At 53.5% G+C, this 11,821-nt stretch overlaps 1 long non-coding RNA gene across 1 annotated transcript; it reads left to right on the forward strand.

Moving 5' to 3' along the window:
- Nucleotides 1-822: 822 nt before the first annotated feature.
- On the forward strand, nucleotides 823-9,354 carry LOC148677357 (uncharacterized). The gene is made up of 2 exons (XR_015930660.1): nucleotides 823-6,316; nucleotides 6,637-9,354. It is a non-coding gene; the product is annotated as an uncharacterized LOC148677357 (long non-coding RNA).
- The last annotated feature ends 2,467 nt before the right edge of the window (nucleotides 9,355-11,821 follow it).

The following is an 11,821-nucleotide window of genomic DNA, read 5'->3' on the forward strand; positions in this document are numbered from 1 at the left end:
CCCTCCAGCCCCTCCTCCACAAGGACAGGAGCGGGAAGGACAGCACCTCGTACACCACAGTGTGCCCAACCACAATCCCGGGGAATGGGTCGGGAAACTCTGGTCCAGAAAGAGGAGAGCCACCTACGTCACCTGGAGCAGGAACCTGGTTCTCCCTGGGATAAGATCATTTCCGCCTGCTGACCCGGGACCTCGGGCTTCTCCAACTCCGGCCTCCGCGGCATCACAGGAAAAGGGGTCCTTCATCTCGGGGTCCCTGATCCCAGACAGCCGCCTCACCCCCCCCAGGGCGACATGTGACGAGCCGGCCTGCACCCGCAGCTCGGAGGGGAGGAGAGGAGCGAGGGCAAGAAACACAATGACCGTGGCGCCTGTATTCAGAAATAAAACGGACATCTCAGGAGGGGCAGGGGGCAGGGGGCAGACTCTAGCAGAATCAGGATCCCGTATCGAACTGGGTGAGCCTGCTGAGAACAGGGCTGCGATGATGTCCTGAGCAAGAGGGTGACCCCGAAGACTAACCGAGACAGGAGAGCCGGTACAGATGAACAAGCAGGACCGGGCTGTGTGGGGGCAGATATGCAGTGCCGCCCCTGAGGGCAGAACGGTTTGGGGAGGGAGGATTGTGGGGTGTCAGGGGGCATAGCCGAGAGGAATCTTTTGGGGGGTGGCCGGGTTCCAAGGTTGCTGTGGGAGAAGTGGCGGGTCCACAGATGAAGACCGACTCCTCGCCGGCAGAGCTGTGACTCCGCTGGACCACAAGGGGGCAGGAGAGGCCCAGGAAAGAGCGGAGCTGCCTCGACCCCCCCCCCCAGCCCCGCGCCTCGCTGCACCACCGAGCTCAGCTTCGCCCTCAGCGGCGGAGCTCTGCGCTCGCAAAGCAGACCGGCATCCGGCCGCAGCCGGGGGAACATCAGGACCTGCCCGTAGTGTGTGCGAGTGTGCGTAGCTACCGGGGGGCAGATGTGCCAGCGCGGGAGTCTAAAAATGTCCGCCGTCACCTCTTTCACAAACGCCCGCAGAACCCCGCGTTGCTGTTTTGACGAGACCAGGTAAGAGAGGGAGAGAGAAAGGGTTTTTCAAGGTTTGATTTTTTTTTTCGTGTTGCTTACCCAGCAGTAAACTAAGCCAGCTTACTTCCTTAATATGAGTGCCGGTCTGCAGGACAACAGCACCGCCAGAAAAAGAAGGAATTGTGCATGGATTTTCCTTTCGCTCTGCTGTGGGACTGTACGCATCTTTTGCTTCGCTAACACGTAGGTCGGGAGACGTGCATTGCCATTAACTGTGGTGGAAAAAAGAAGAAAGATCATCTGGTTTCGAGGGAGAAGGAATAGGGGCACTGTTAGAGCGCTGACTGGCACCTAGAAAACTAAAACTCAGGGAAACACTGAAGAATCAAGGGACGTTCTTTGCTGTCAGTGAGACAGAAGAAACAGATTCAACATCTCCCCCCTGCGGAGCAGTCTCATTCCCAGGGAAATGCATGACACCCACACCTCTCCGGGGGGGAACTCTTGTTTGTGTGCGGCCCGAGCGGACAAGGTTTGCGCTTGTAATCCAGGATTTTACAGCTGGCACAGTGACCTGTGGGAAGCTTAAGGCGTTTCGCTGAATTGTACCTTAGAGGCATTTCCACAGCACTGTCTGCAGGGACGCGTGTCAGAGCAGCAGCATCGCTCAGCTGGAACCACATCTGTACGCTGCAGCACGCAACCCCCTCCGACTGTTCCTGACCCCTGGACATCCAGGGCGCGGGAGAAGGAAGGGACAGCGAGCAGAGTGAATGCACAGGGGGGGGACGTGGTGTCCTGGGGGTCTTGCAGCCAGCCCCCAGCAGGTCTGGCCAGCTCTGCGCTCTCCTCCTGCCACACCGCCCCCTCCCCGCGCCCCCACAGAGAAACACAGCGCACTTCCCCGGTCGCTCGGACCCACGAGGTGGGCTCTGGGTGAAAGCTCTGTGGACGTGGCCTGTGGCAGCCGTCGGGAAGGCGGGATTCCTGCGTGTTTCAGGAAGCAGGCAGCGCACCAGGTGTGAGACCGCGGCTGACGGGACCCCCGGAGGGAGAGCGCCACAGCCCGGCTCTTGTGAGGTCTGCAGCGTTCCCAGATATCCATTTCCGAAAGCCTTCTTCCCAGCTGGACCTCTCCAGTGGGGAAGGGAGGCTGCTCCTGGTGGTGTCCGGGGTGCGAAGATCGCGGACGAGCCTGAGCTGCCGGGCTGGGGGTGCGAGGGCTCACTGGGGCTCAGCGCAGCTCCCCCCCCTGCAGAGCTTCCCGAGGGGACGTGACGCCCCCCCGGGTCGAGCAGGGAGAGGCGGGCCGGGCTCCCCAGGCGCGCGGACAGTACAAAACGCACCTGAGCCGTTTCGATTTAATTCATCCGCAGGGGGCCCACCTTGTCAGGCCCACGTCCTGGAAGCCTAAATCCGCCTTTAGGCGAGTTGATCAGGAGGTGTGGCTCAGTGGTGCTGCTCCCCGACGCCAGCCCCTGTCCTGAAAGGCACCAGAGGCAGCCCGAGCCCGAGCCCGAGCCAGCTCAGAGCACTCCTCCGCCTTCTGCGCAGCTCTGACTGCGGTCGTGGGAGATGAAAGGGCACTCGTGTTCAAAGTGTTATTTTATGGCCGTCCAGCCACAGGAGCGGCAGTGTTTCAAAGAGAGAAGATAAGAACCATGACAAAAGTCAGCTATATCACAGGATCAAAGACAATCCCATCGGAACGGGGAGGAGGGGAGGCTAACGGGCTCGCCTGTCGAGACACGGACTGTAATTCTCCAGGCGGCAGGGCAGGTGGTTTTCTCTGCAGTGGGGCTCAGGCAGACAGGCTCCTGACAAAAGCTGAGGGATGGTGTTCGGACCCTCCTTGCCGGGACTCCTTATCAGTGATAATCTAGGACTGGGAACGTCTGCAGAAGAGGTTTGCTTTAAAATAAACCACGTGCAGGAAACCTCTTATGTCAACGGGCAGGGGGGGACTCATTGTTGCCGTCGAGATTTTGAGGCACGACAGCTCTACCCCCTCCATCGAACACAGCTCTCGGATACAGTCCTTACAGGTGGACCTCAAAAGCCCTGGGCAGTGGCAGCACGCGGCCGTTCCACAAGCTAGAGTGTTATCTTTCCCCTGGAACAGGATAATCTGCTGCAGCTTCAGCCATGTACATGATAATCGATCTGCACTTATTCACAGGAACGGCCCGTCGCCTTCCAGTCACCCAGAGATAAGTCTATTGTACTGTAAAGAATTGCACCGCACTCCAGACGCAATCAGTCTTCGCACTTTCGAAAACGCCTCACTGCCGCCCTGTGGGTGTAGGCAGCCAGTTTGTTAAAAGTGTAGCACAGCTTTGCCGTCGCCCATTCACCTGCGTCCTGTCAGGCCCACTCCCCAGTGCAAAACACAAAAGCCAGGCTGTGTCCCAGAGAGAGCGAGAAAGTGGAATTAATCGCCGCGGCGGAGCGGAAACTCAAGAAGGACAGTTTGCATGTGTGAGCACATTTGTGGCACACTTCTCACGGCGACTTCAAGAGCTGCCCGAAGCAAACTCCCCCCTCAGCCTGAGAGGGCCAGCAGTGCCCTGATTATAGAGGGAGTAAATCTCGCTTTAGCTAAATGCAAATCCAATTTGTGCCATAGTTACTGGGCTTCCTCCGGTTCTCACCTGATTAAAACAAGGTGGAGCTGCTCTGCCCCGGAGCACCAGGGCCAGGGATATGAAGACATTTACACTCAAGCAGGTGGGTTACTTCCTTAGCTTTTAAGGTGACCAGTAGGGAAAATCGCTGAGAGTCCTGCAGGAGGTGGGCAGAGGGAAAGAGGCTGGGGGGGGGGGTGTGGAGAATCGACAGTGAGCACCAGTGCCCCTGGCACAGTGGGGTCTGGTCCACTCCATTGCGTAATGCCAATTTCTGCCATGTGAGAAAGTGCCACTTACTGCAGAGAGAGAGAGAGAGAGAGAATTACACTTATAAACATCAGAGGTATGAAAACTCCATGTTCCTCACCAGGGGTGAACCTCGCAGGGGGCCAGTCCGACGGGGCTGTGGGAGACAGCGAGAGGTCACACCAGCGCCGGGAGGAATGCGAGCACAGACGTGCCCAGAGGGAGCACTGTTGGGGAGACCGGCACTTACTGTACCCATCCTCAGCTCGGTGTCGTTGAATGATTTATTTTTATCAAAGAAAGGAGAATCTCCGCTCAGCAGCCCCATTGATTTAAAAAATCATTCCTCAATGGGACACTGGCCCAGCCCTTTGATTGGGTTCATTGTCTAGAGGCTGTATACATTTAAGCATCTGGGCTGTTGTCTCAGCTCATAATTAGTTCTCTGTATTGTCCCATCCATTACTGGCCCTGTCCCTTCTAATACAGGACCAGTCTGCCCTCGGCTTCGGTCCCCATCTGTCGGGCTCCTGCTCCCCCCGAGGATGTAGAAACCATCGCTGCCACGAAGGCAGGAGTCTGTCTGGGCTCCCCTGTGCCCATGCCAGGACAGGCCCACTGAGGCTGTGCCATGTCTTCTTCACCACTGTAATCTGACAAAAAAGACACCAGTGCAAAACAATGTGAACCTGTCTGTGCGACACACGGAGAGGCACAGGAGCCCCTGTCCTGCACAGCCGTGCGCTCAGGGCAGGTCACTGCAGAGCTGGGAAACTCACTTCCACCCCCAGCTCTGAGCCAGCGAGCCACAGCACCACCGCTTTCAGCGCCTGCAGAGAAGGAAGGTTTGAAAAGCAAGAAAACAAGGTGAAGAGACCAGCGGGCCGGGCTGAAATGATGTCACCGCCCGGCAGTAGAGCATGACATTTGTACCTGTTTGGGACTCTCTTGAAATATGTTTGGTGTGGTGTGTTCTCCCACCTCAGCTCCTCAGACACATAAGGCAGGACTGCACCAGGAGGAACACGGAGGAGCACTTTTAGACACCAATGAACACAGCCGGCATGTTTCTAGGAAGGTGGAAGGAAACTGGGGGAAACCCATGTGAATACAGACACACCACACAAACTCCACACAGAAGGTCCCCCCTCAGGAAAAAAAACCAGGGCTCTTGTGAGACAGCAGTGCCTCCAATCCAGCAAACTGGATCTGAATCAGAAAAACCTTTTTCATCAATTAGCTGTTGAAGTCTTAACAGAAAAAGCATGTTCAATAAAAGAACATTCATGTGTCTGGAAGAGATTGTTGGATCAATTAGCTGAAAACTACCTATTGAGCTAGATGGGCTGAATGTCTCATTTGTAACCTTATTTTCTTTCAGACCTAAACACACCACTTCCCCTTTTGTAGGTAATCATCATTACAAGTATAAATTTCCCCATGAAAATACTGTCTTGGGAATCACATTTAGGGATAGACCTAATTTTTTCATAGCACTTTGAAGTTAATGAACTGGTGAAAAATAAAGAACATTAAAAAAAACATTCCTTTGACTTTCTCCCAGCATGCATATGAAAATGTGCAAACAGTGCCAAATTACAGGATGCCATCAACACAGAACCTGTGGACCTCCGATTATTAACTCATCACATTTTCTCAGAGCAATGCAAATAATTACACATTGCAAACAATATTTGAAGCTCGATATTGTGCCAGTACTAACAAAGAAAACACACCGCCAAGAATGAATAGAAGGAAGCAGTATATCGGAGCATTTTCCAACAAATTTAGATGTTGTAAACCTCAGAGATAACTGTGCATAAGACTATCAATCACACAGGGTTCAGAAATGCTAAAATTCCCAGAAGCAACGGACAGTCAGTCACACGTAATTTTGACCACAAATATATCCAGGTTTGACTCACTCAAGTGAGAAAAGTCAGGAGCAATTCCCTTCTTATTTTAGAAGACTACTTCAGAACCGCAGCAGTGCGGCCAGCTGCTGGGAACATGCAGTGCAGGGGCTGATAATTACGTTCCAATGCATGTCTGATGTGTGCCTGACAGAAGATAACACTCATTTGTGCAGCTGAATTCAGCATACCAGAAGCGCACACAGTACTAATTTGGGCGCGAGGGGTTTCCAGTAGAGTTCCAGCAGTGCCCTTTCGGGGACGAGCTCTAGAAACTGCACACTGGCGGCAGGAATCAGGACTGAGCCCGGTCGGCACTCAAGTGGACACCAGCCCCGCGACAGTGCTTCCACAAGGAAACAAGGATCTCTAAAGCACACCTGGCCTACACACTGAGAATATTCCACCCTTGGCAGGACAGTCCGGAGTGGGTGACTTTCAAAGACGGCGGCGCCAGCAGGGGATGTCAAGAGGGTGGGCTGCTCGAGAGCACAGCCTGACAGAAGGACAAGCACAGGTTAGTTTGACGCTGTCAGGTGGAAAGAGAGGGTGAAACACGCAGAGGAGCCTCTTCAGGCGTGTAGGAACCACTTCTCTTTCCTCTTTATTTTTCACTGTGGAATGGACCTCCACCCATTCCTTCTAGAGACGAGGAGGGGTCTTTCTTGAATCGCAGGCCGCCGGACCACGTCTGTTGGACCGGAATAACCACATCTTTCACTTTAAAAAACTCAAAGAGACGGACAAGGGCTCTGAATGAACCTTGCCGGTGGTTGTGAAAGTACTGTTGTTGGTGTCTATTAAATCAGGAAACTCTAGATTTTTTTTTCCCTCCAGGGAATTTTGGCTGGAACACGGAGTGAGAAATGCTCGATCATCCCATAAACATGAGCATCTGTGAGTCCCGCCACAGAGGACGGGAGCAGTAACACGGCACTGCAGTTACTCTAGAGGAAGAAGACCAAACAAAATGAAGAAATCAGGGTATGCGAGCAGGAACCGGCTAGGAGACACTTTAACAAAGCCTGACTGAATTTTAATGATATGAGAAACAACTTGGAACACACCTGAAGGTAAAACGGCAGTGTTCTAGAAAAAAAGGAGACTCTCTAAAATAAGAGACACAACCTTATCATAGATCCATCCATTTTCTTACGGGTTCTTCCACTTCGGGGTGGCGGGAGAGCCAGAGCCTATCCCAGCAGGCAACGGGAGCAAGGCAGGGAGCACCCAGGACGGGACGCCAGACAGTACATACAAGAACATGGCTAATCACACATGTAACCAGAAAAAATAGAAACAGGTTACAAATAGAAACACGCCCGTCAGAGGGCACAGTTGCAAAATAAGTTCTGAAGATACGACCGTCAGGCTGAAACTGGGGAGCTGGTGTCCTCCTACAGCCGATTGCCCGCGCACACCTGAAGATTTCAGTTCCTCTAACGGATGAGGAAAACAGGATTTTTCTCAGTTTGGAAAAACAATGCCGACACACTCTCACTCGGCAGATCAGGGAAGAGCAGCGCGGAGCTGGGGCCGGCCGCTGGTGAAGAAGGCAGACTGGGACGCAGCTGGGAGACCGAGGCGCTGCGGAGGAGCCCGGCCAGTCCTGCCCCTCAGCTGGAGCCACACCGGATAGCGGGCCTGTGAGCTGGGGCTGGACCGGCCTGTGGTTCGCCGACCAGCTGCTGACCGGGGCCGGGCCTGCTGCGGGCGCACGGAACCAGAACACCCGAGCGGCACCTGCGGGCTCTCCTGGGACAGCTCCGCGAAACCCCAGCCAGACCCTGGATTTCAGCTCGGCGTGTCGGAAGGGGCTGCCGCCCTTGTTGATGTGAGTTATATCTGTGTAGAGCTTTTCACCCAAAGGGCTTTTTCACACAGAGGAGGGAATTCAACCAGGTCACCAGGGTTCACATCCCTGATCTTCCCGTCATGACCACTTATCAGGATGACACAGCATCCCCATTGTGGTCCAGTGAGAAGAGTGCCCCCTACTGGTCCACCAATAACCCGCGCTTCAAGCAAGAACCTCAAAAGGCCTCCTGTCCCATTATTTACCAGACCCAGCTCTGCTTGGCTTTGCTGCAGGCAGGAAGACGGGAAATACTGCTGCCCCTGGGGTTGCTGAAGAAGGTGTTGCAGTACAAATCGAACACGGTGCTGAAGAAATTCTCAGGCTGCGCACACAGAGCTGGTTGCGGATCCTGCTAATCTAGTCGGTCACAGCCAGGACAGATTAGCAGCTGTACTGGAAAAATACCACGACTGTGCAGCATCTCCTTGAAACCAGGGCCTGGAATAGCACACCAGGGCAGCTTGCTCTGTCGAGCAGGCTAACCGAATTACGGCGCTATCCGCCAGCCCCTGCAGCAGGAAGCAGAGTGTCAGTCATGTCGGAGGAGAAGCTTTTAGGATGGATGGCAATTATTCCAGGGGCCTGCGGCGGTGACGTCACCAGCTCAGAGCCTCAGAAACAGGCCCAGACAACTCTGCTGCGCGATGGACATCTTCCTGATAAGCCCAGACAGCGCTTAGCAAACCAAACGGGCTTTACCGCTCGTGTCTGCAGGTTGATCTCGGAAAAACCAGATGTGATGATAATAAACCGTTTCAAATATCCCCTTTAAACAAGGCAGAAAACAAACCTAAAAGAAGACCTCAGACAAAGTGACACGTCTCACCAGTTGTCCTCCCAGGAAATCAAAGGATTTTCCAAGACATGTCCTGTTTCCTACCGGAACGGGAGCAGAGTTTTCTGGGAGCTGCCCCTGTCGAAGGAAGGCACCCTGCTGGCATCCTGAACTGGAGTGAGTGGGAATGACATTGACCCACCCCAGTGGCTGCCCCCAGAACCCCTCGGAATACCCTAGGACACCCATAAAGTACAGAGCAAAGAAACGCCCATGGACAGGAGCAGCGCGTGTGGACAGGGCCGCGACAGCTCTCTCCCAGGCAGCGAGTCCGGGTTCAGGAAGCATGATGAAGTGTGTGCGATCACAGCTACGGAATAACGGGCCGGCGCAGCTCTGCCCACAGACCCGGTCGAACCCGTGCCCGAACGAGACCGAACAACTGCAGCCTGCGGCTGCTGCCTCACAACTTCGCCCCCGAGAACAAAAAAGCTTCAATACAATTCCGACGAGATGTAAAAAATGACTATATCAGACTGCACAGCCATTCGGACGTGTCTGACTCTACAGACAGACGCACGTGTCAGCTTGTGGGGGAGAGGGGCACCAGTCCCCCCTGACGCAGGTGCCGGTACCCTGGGCCGGACAGGACCCCTCTCGAACCCCGGGCTTCAGAGGTATCAGCGCCAGGTGCAGAAGCCCTGTAGGTCCAGGGGTTCTGAACACTGCTCTGGGAAAATGGAAGTCTCCCACTGGATATCTCATTTCAATCATCTTCATAACATCTGCACTACAATCATAATAATTATATTTATTATTATTATTATTATCATTAGCTAGGGAGATGACCTTATTCAGGGAAACCTACAAAATATACAATCAAGTAAAAAGTATATGTAATAATAAGTACATGCTGCATACAGCTCGGCTCCACCAGCTCTGAAAGACACCTTTCTCCTGCTCGCTCTCGGTAGACCCGCCTACATTTCTTCCAGGTCCGTTTCCCGTTTTATCTCTGTATATTTTGTTTTTGCTGCCTGTATGCGACACACCACGGGACTTGGTCGACACTAACTGCACATCGTAAACCGGGGAAATTTCGCAGGTCAAATTATTGTTGAGCCTCATGGTGCCGGTGAAATGTTTTGGGCCGTTTCCTTTTAAACGTTTTGAACGCGTTCCCAGTGAAAGACGTTTAACACGGAGCGACCACGGTTCACTCGAAGAGTTTCTGGCGGGTCTCCATTTTCCGTCCAGGCGTCGATTAGAAAAAGCAAATCGGGGTGTTTCCCCAGCTGCGGTCGCCAGTTAACTACTGGGTTGTGAGAAGAGGGTTTCGGAGTCAGACGCACGTCGTCCGTCCGGCTCTAGAAGCGGAGCTGCTTGCTCGCTCGGCACAGGAACCGCAGAGACACCGGTGCTCCGTCAACCCTCCCCGGCACGAAAGTCAACTTCAAACAGTGCGGACGACGGGTGAGAACTGTACAGGTTGACACAACAGTGACCAGAAAACAAAACCGACACGAGAAGGAACCTTGACGCTGTAAATTCAGCCCGTCGATCAGCGAGCGACGTCGACGTAAGGCTGGTTAGAAAAACAAACAAACAAACAAACAAACAAACAAACAAACGGAGAGCATCGTAAACGTGACCCATTCAAACGCGATAGCCTGGGTACCTGGGTGGTGGGGGACGATTAAAAGCTCTCGCATAAATTGTGATGCGGCACACAAGGGTTTGTAGCTTTACTTGCATTTTGATAAAAGCACACCCGGCGCCCTGGTGCCCTCAGGCCGGCGGCTGGGGCAGCCTGGTCCGGGCCGCGCAGTTCGGCTGGGCTCGGCTGGGCTCAAAAGCCGAGGGGGACGAGCGCCGTGCGGAGCCTGGAGCACTACAGGCGTCCTTACAAGCGCATCAGCCGCCGCAACGCCTGCGTTCTGTTCAACCAAGGCCATCGTCTCAATGGACAAGACCGGATCGGAATCGAGCTATCGTATTGAAAAGAAAACGGCATTACCCCTAGCGTATCCGCGGTGCATCGCAGCGCCTTTTGCCTGCACACTTTGACAGCGTCCGGATCCCAGGAATACTTTGTCTGGTCAGCGGAAAAGTCGCTCCTCGGTGAACAGGCCCAGGGAAGGTGTTCTGGAGCCTGGCTGAGGTTGAGACGTGCAAGGCGGGTCCTGTGGCGTGCAATCTCAAAGTTTCACCAGAGCACCGGAGAGGAGCGCCTGTGGCTCAAGACAGCTCGCAACTTACAGGTTTCAAACACATGAGTGTTAAAAAATAACCCGACGAGTTAACCAGACAGCGCTGACCGGCGGTCTGTTCCTCGGTGCCCAACTGACCTTTTACATTTTAATCACGGATTTTTTTTTTTATTTCTGATAGGACTGCGTTACAAGATTTGCAAGACAAACCGCACGAGGCTGAAAGGCGTTGTATGAGCGCCTTGACCTCCGCGTATCCTCACCGCGTGTAACAGGAACGCTCTTCACGAGAACGATCTCTATCATCAGGCTTTAGCCCCGACAAACACCTTGCTTATCTCTCCAGCGTGCCTGTGGAGCTGAAATTGTCGTTGGACATGGGAAAGGGAGCGCAGTGTGGAGCAGAGGGGACACCATCCGGGTCATCCCTGCGAATCGGGGTTTGTTCACACCGGACCTGCCTGGTTAAGCAACAGAACTGCCTTCATCCACCCTACACCCTGCAGCCTAGCTCCCCCACTGGCCTCAATTCTCAAACAGAGCTTCAGAGAACGGGTACAGAAAGGAAGCACTTTTATTTAAAAGATGCGATCACGGGTTTCTACAAGCAACAAGGTTATCCTGCCCGCATCGCTCAAACATGCTTTAAATACAGAGACCTCCTCTGCGGCGGGGGGGTTAACGTGGATGTTTCTCGGGTCTTAAAAGAAAGGTTACCGAGGTCCACATTCGAAGCGGACAAGCTGAGCCTCCTCAGGCACTACAGGGGCAGGTTACCCCACGAGCTTGCGCAGTCTTCAAGGTCATGACTGGGGAAACTCCCCTGAGGGCTGAGCCGAGACGCTCCGCCAGTACTGGTCTGTCACTGCAATCCCCAACACGTACAGGTGTCATAAAAGGAAGGAATACACCAAACTTAAAACTTGTTAAATGCAATATAATTTACGAGATCTTCAATCTTAAGGCATGAATAATTTACATTGGATGTACATTTGTAACAGGCCAATAAAATCCACTAACAGCAAACTTGAAAAGGAGGCTTTTCCCATATACCAGTGAGCCTAAAGCCGCGCATCGTTAAAATGGAGGAGCGATTGCTTTTTCGACATTTAAAAGTCATTCTACGACACGTCTGTCCCAAAAAATTAACACGCGAATAAGAAAAAAAATTGTAAGAAC

The sequence above is a fragment of the Lepisosteus platostomus genome, chromosome 2 (assembly GCF_059453375.1).
Source record: "Lepisosteus platostomus isolate fLepPlt1 chromosome 2, fLepPlt1.hap1, whole genome shotgun sequence".
Lineage (NCBI taxonomy): Eukaryota > Metazoa > Chordata > Actinopteri > Semionotiformes > Lepisosteidae > Lepisosteus > Lepisosteus platostomus.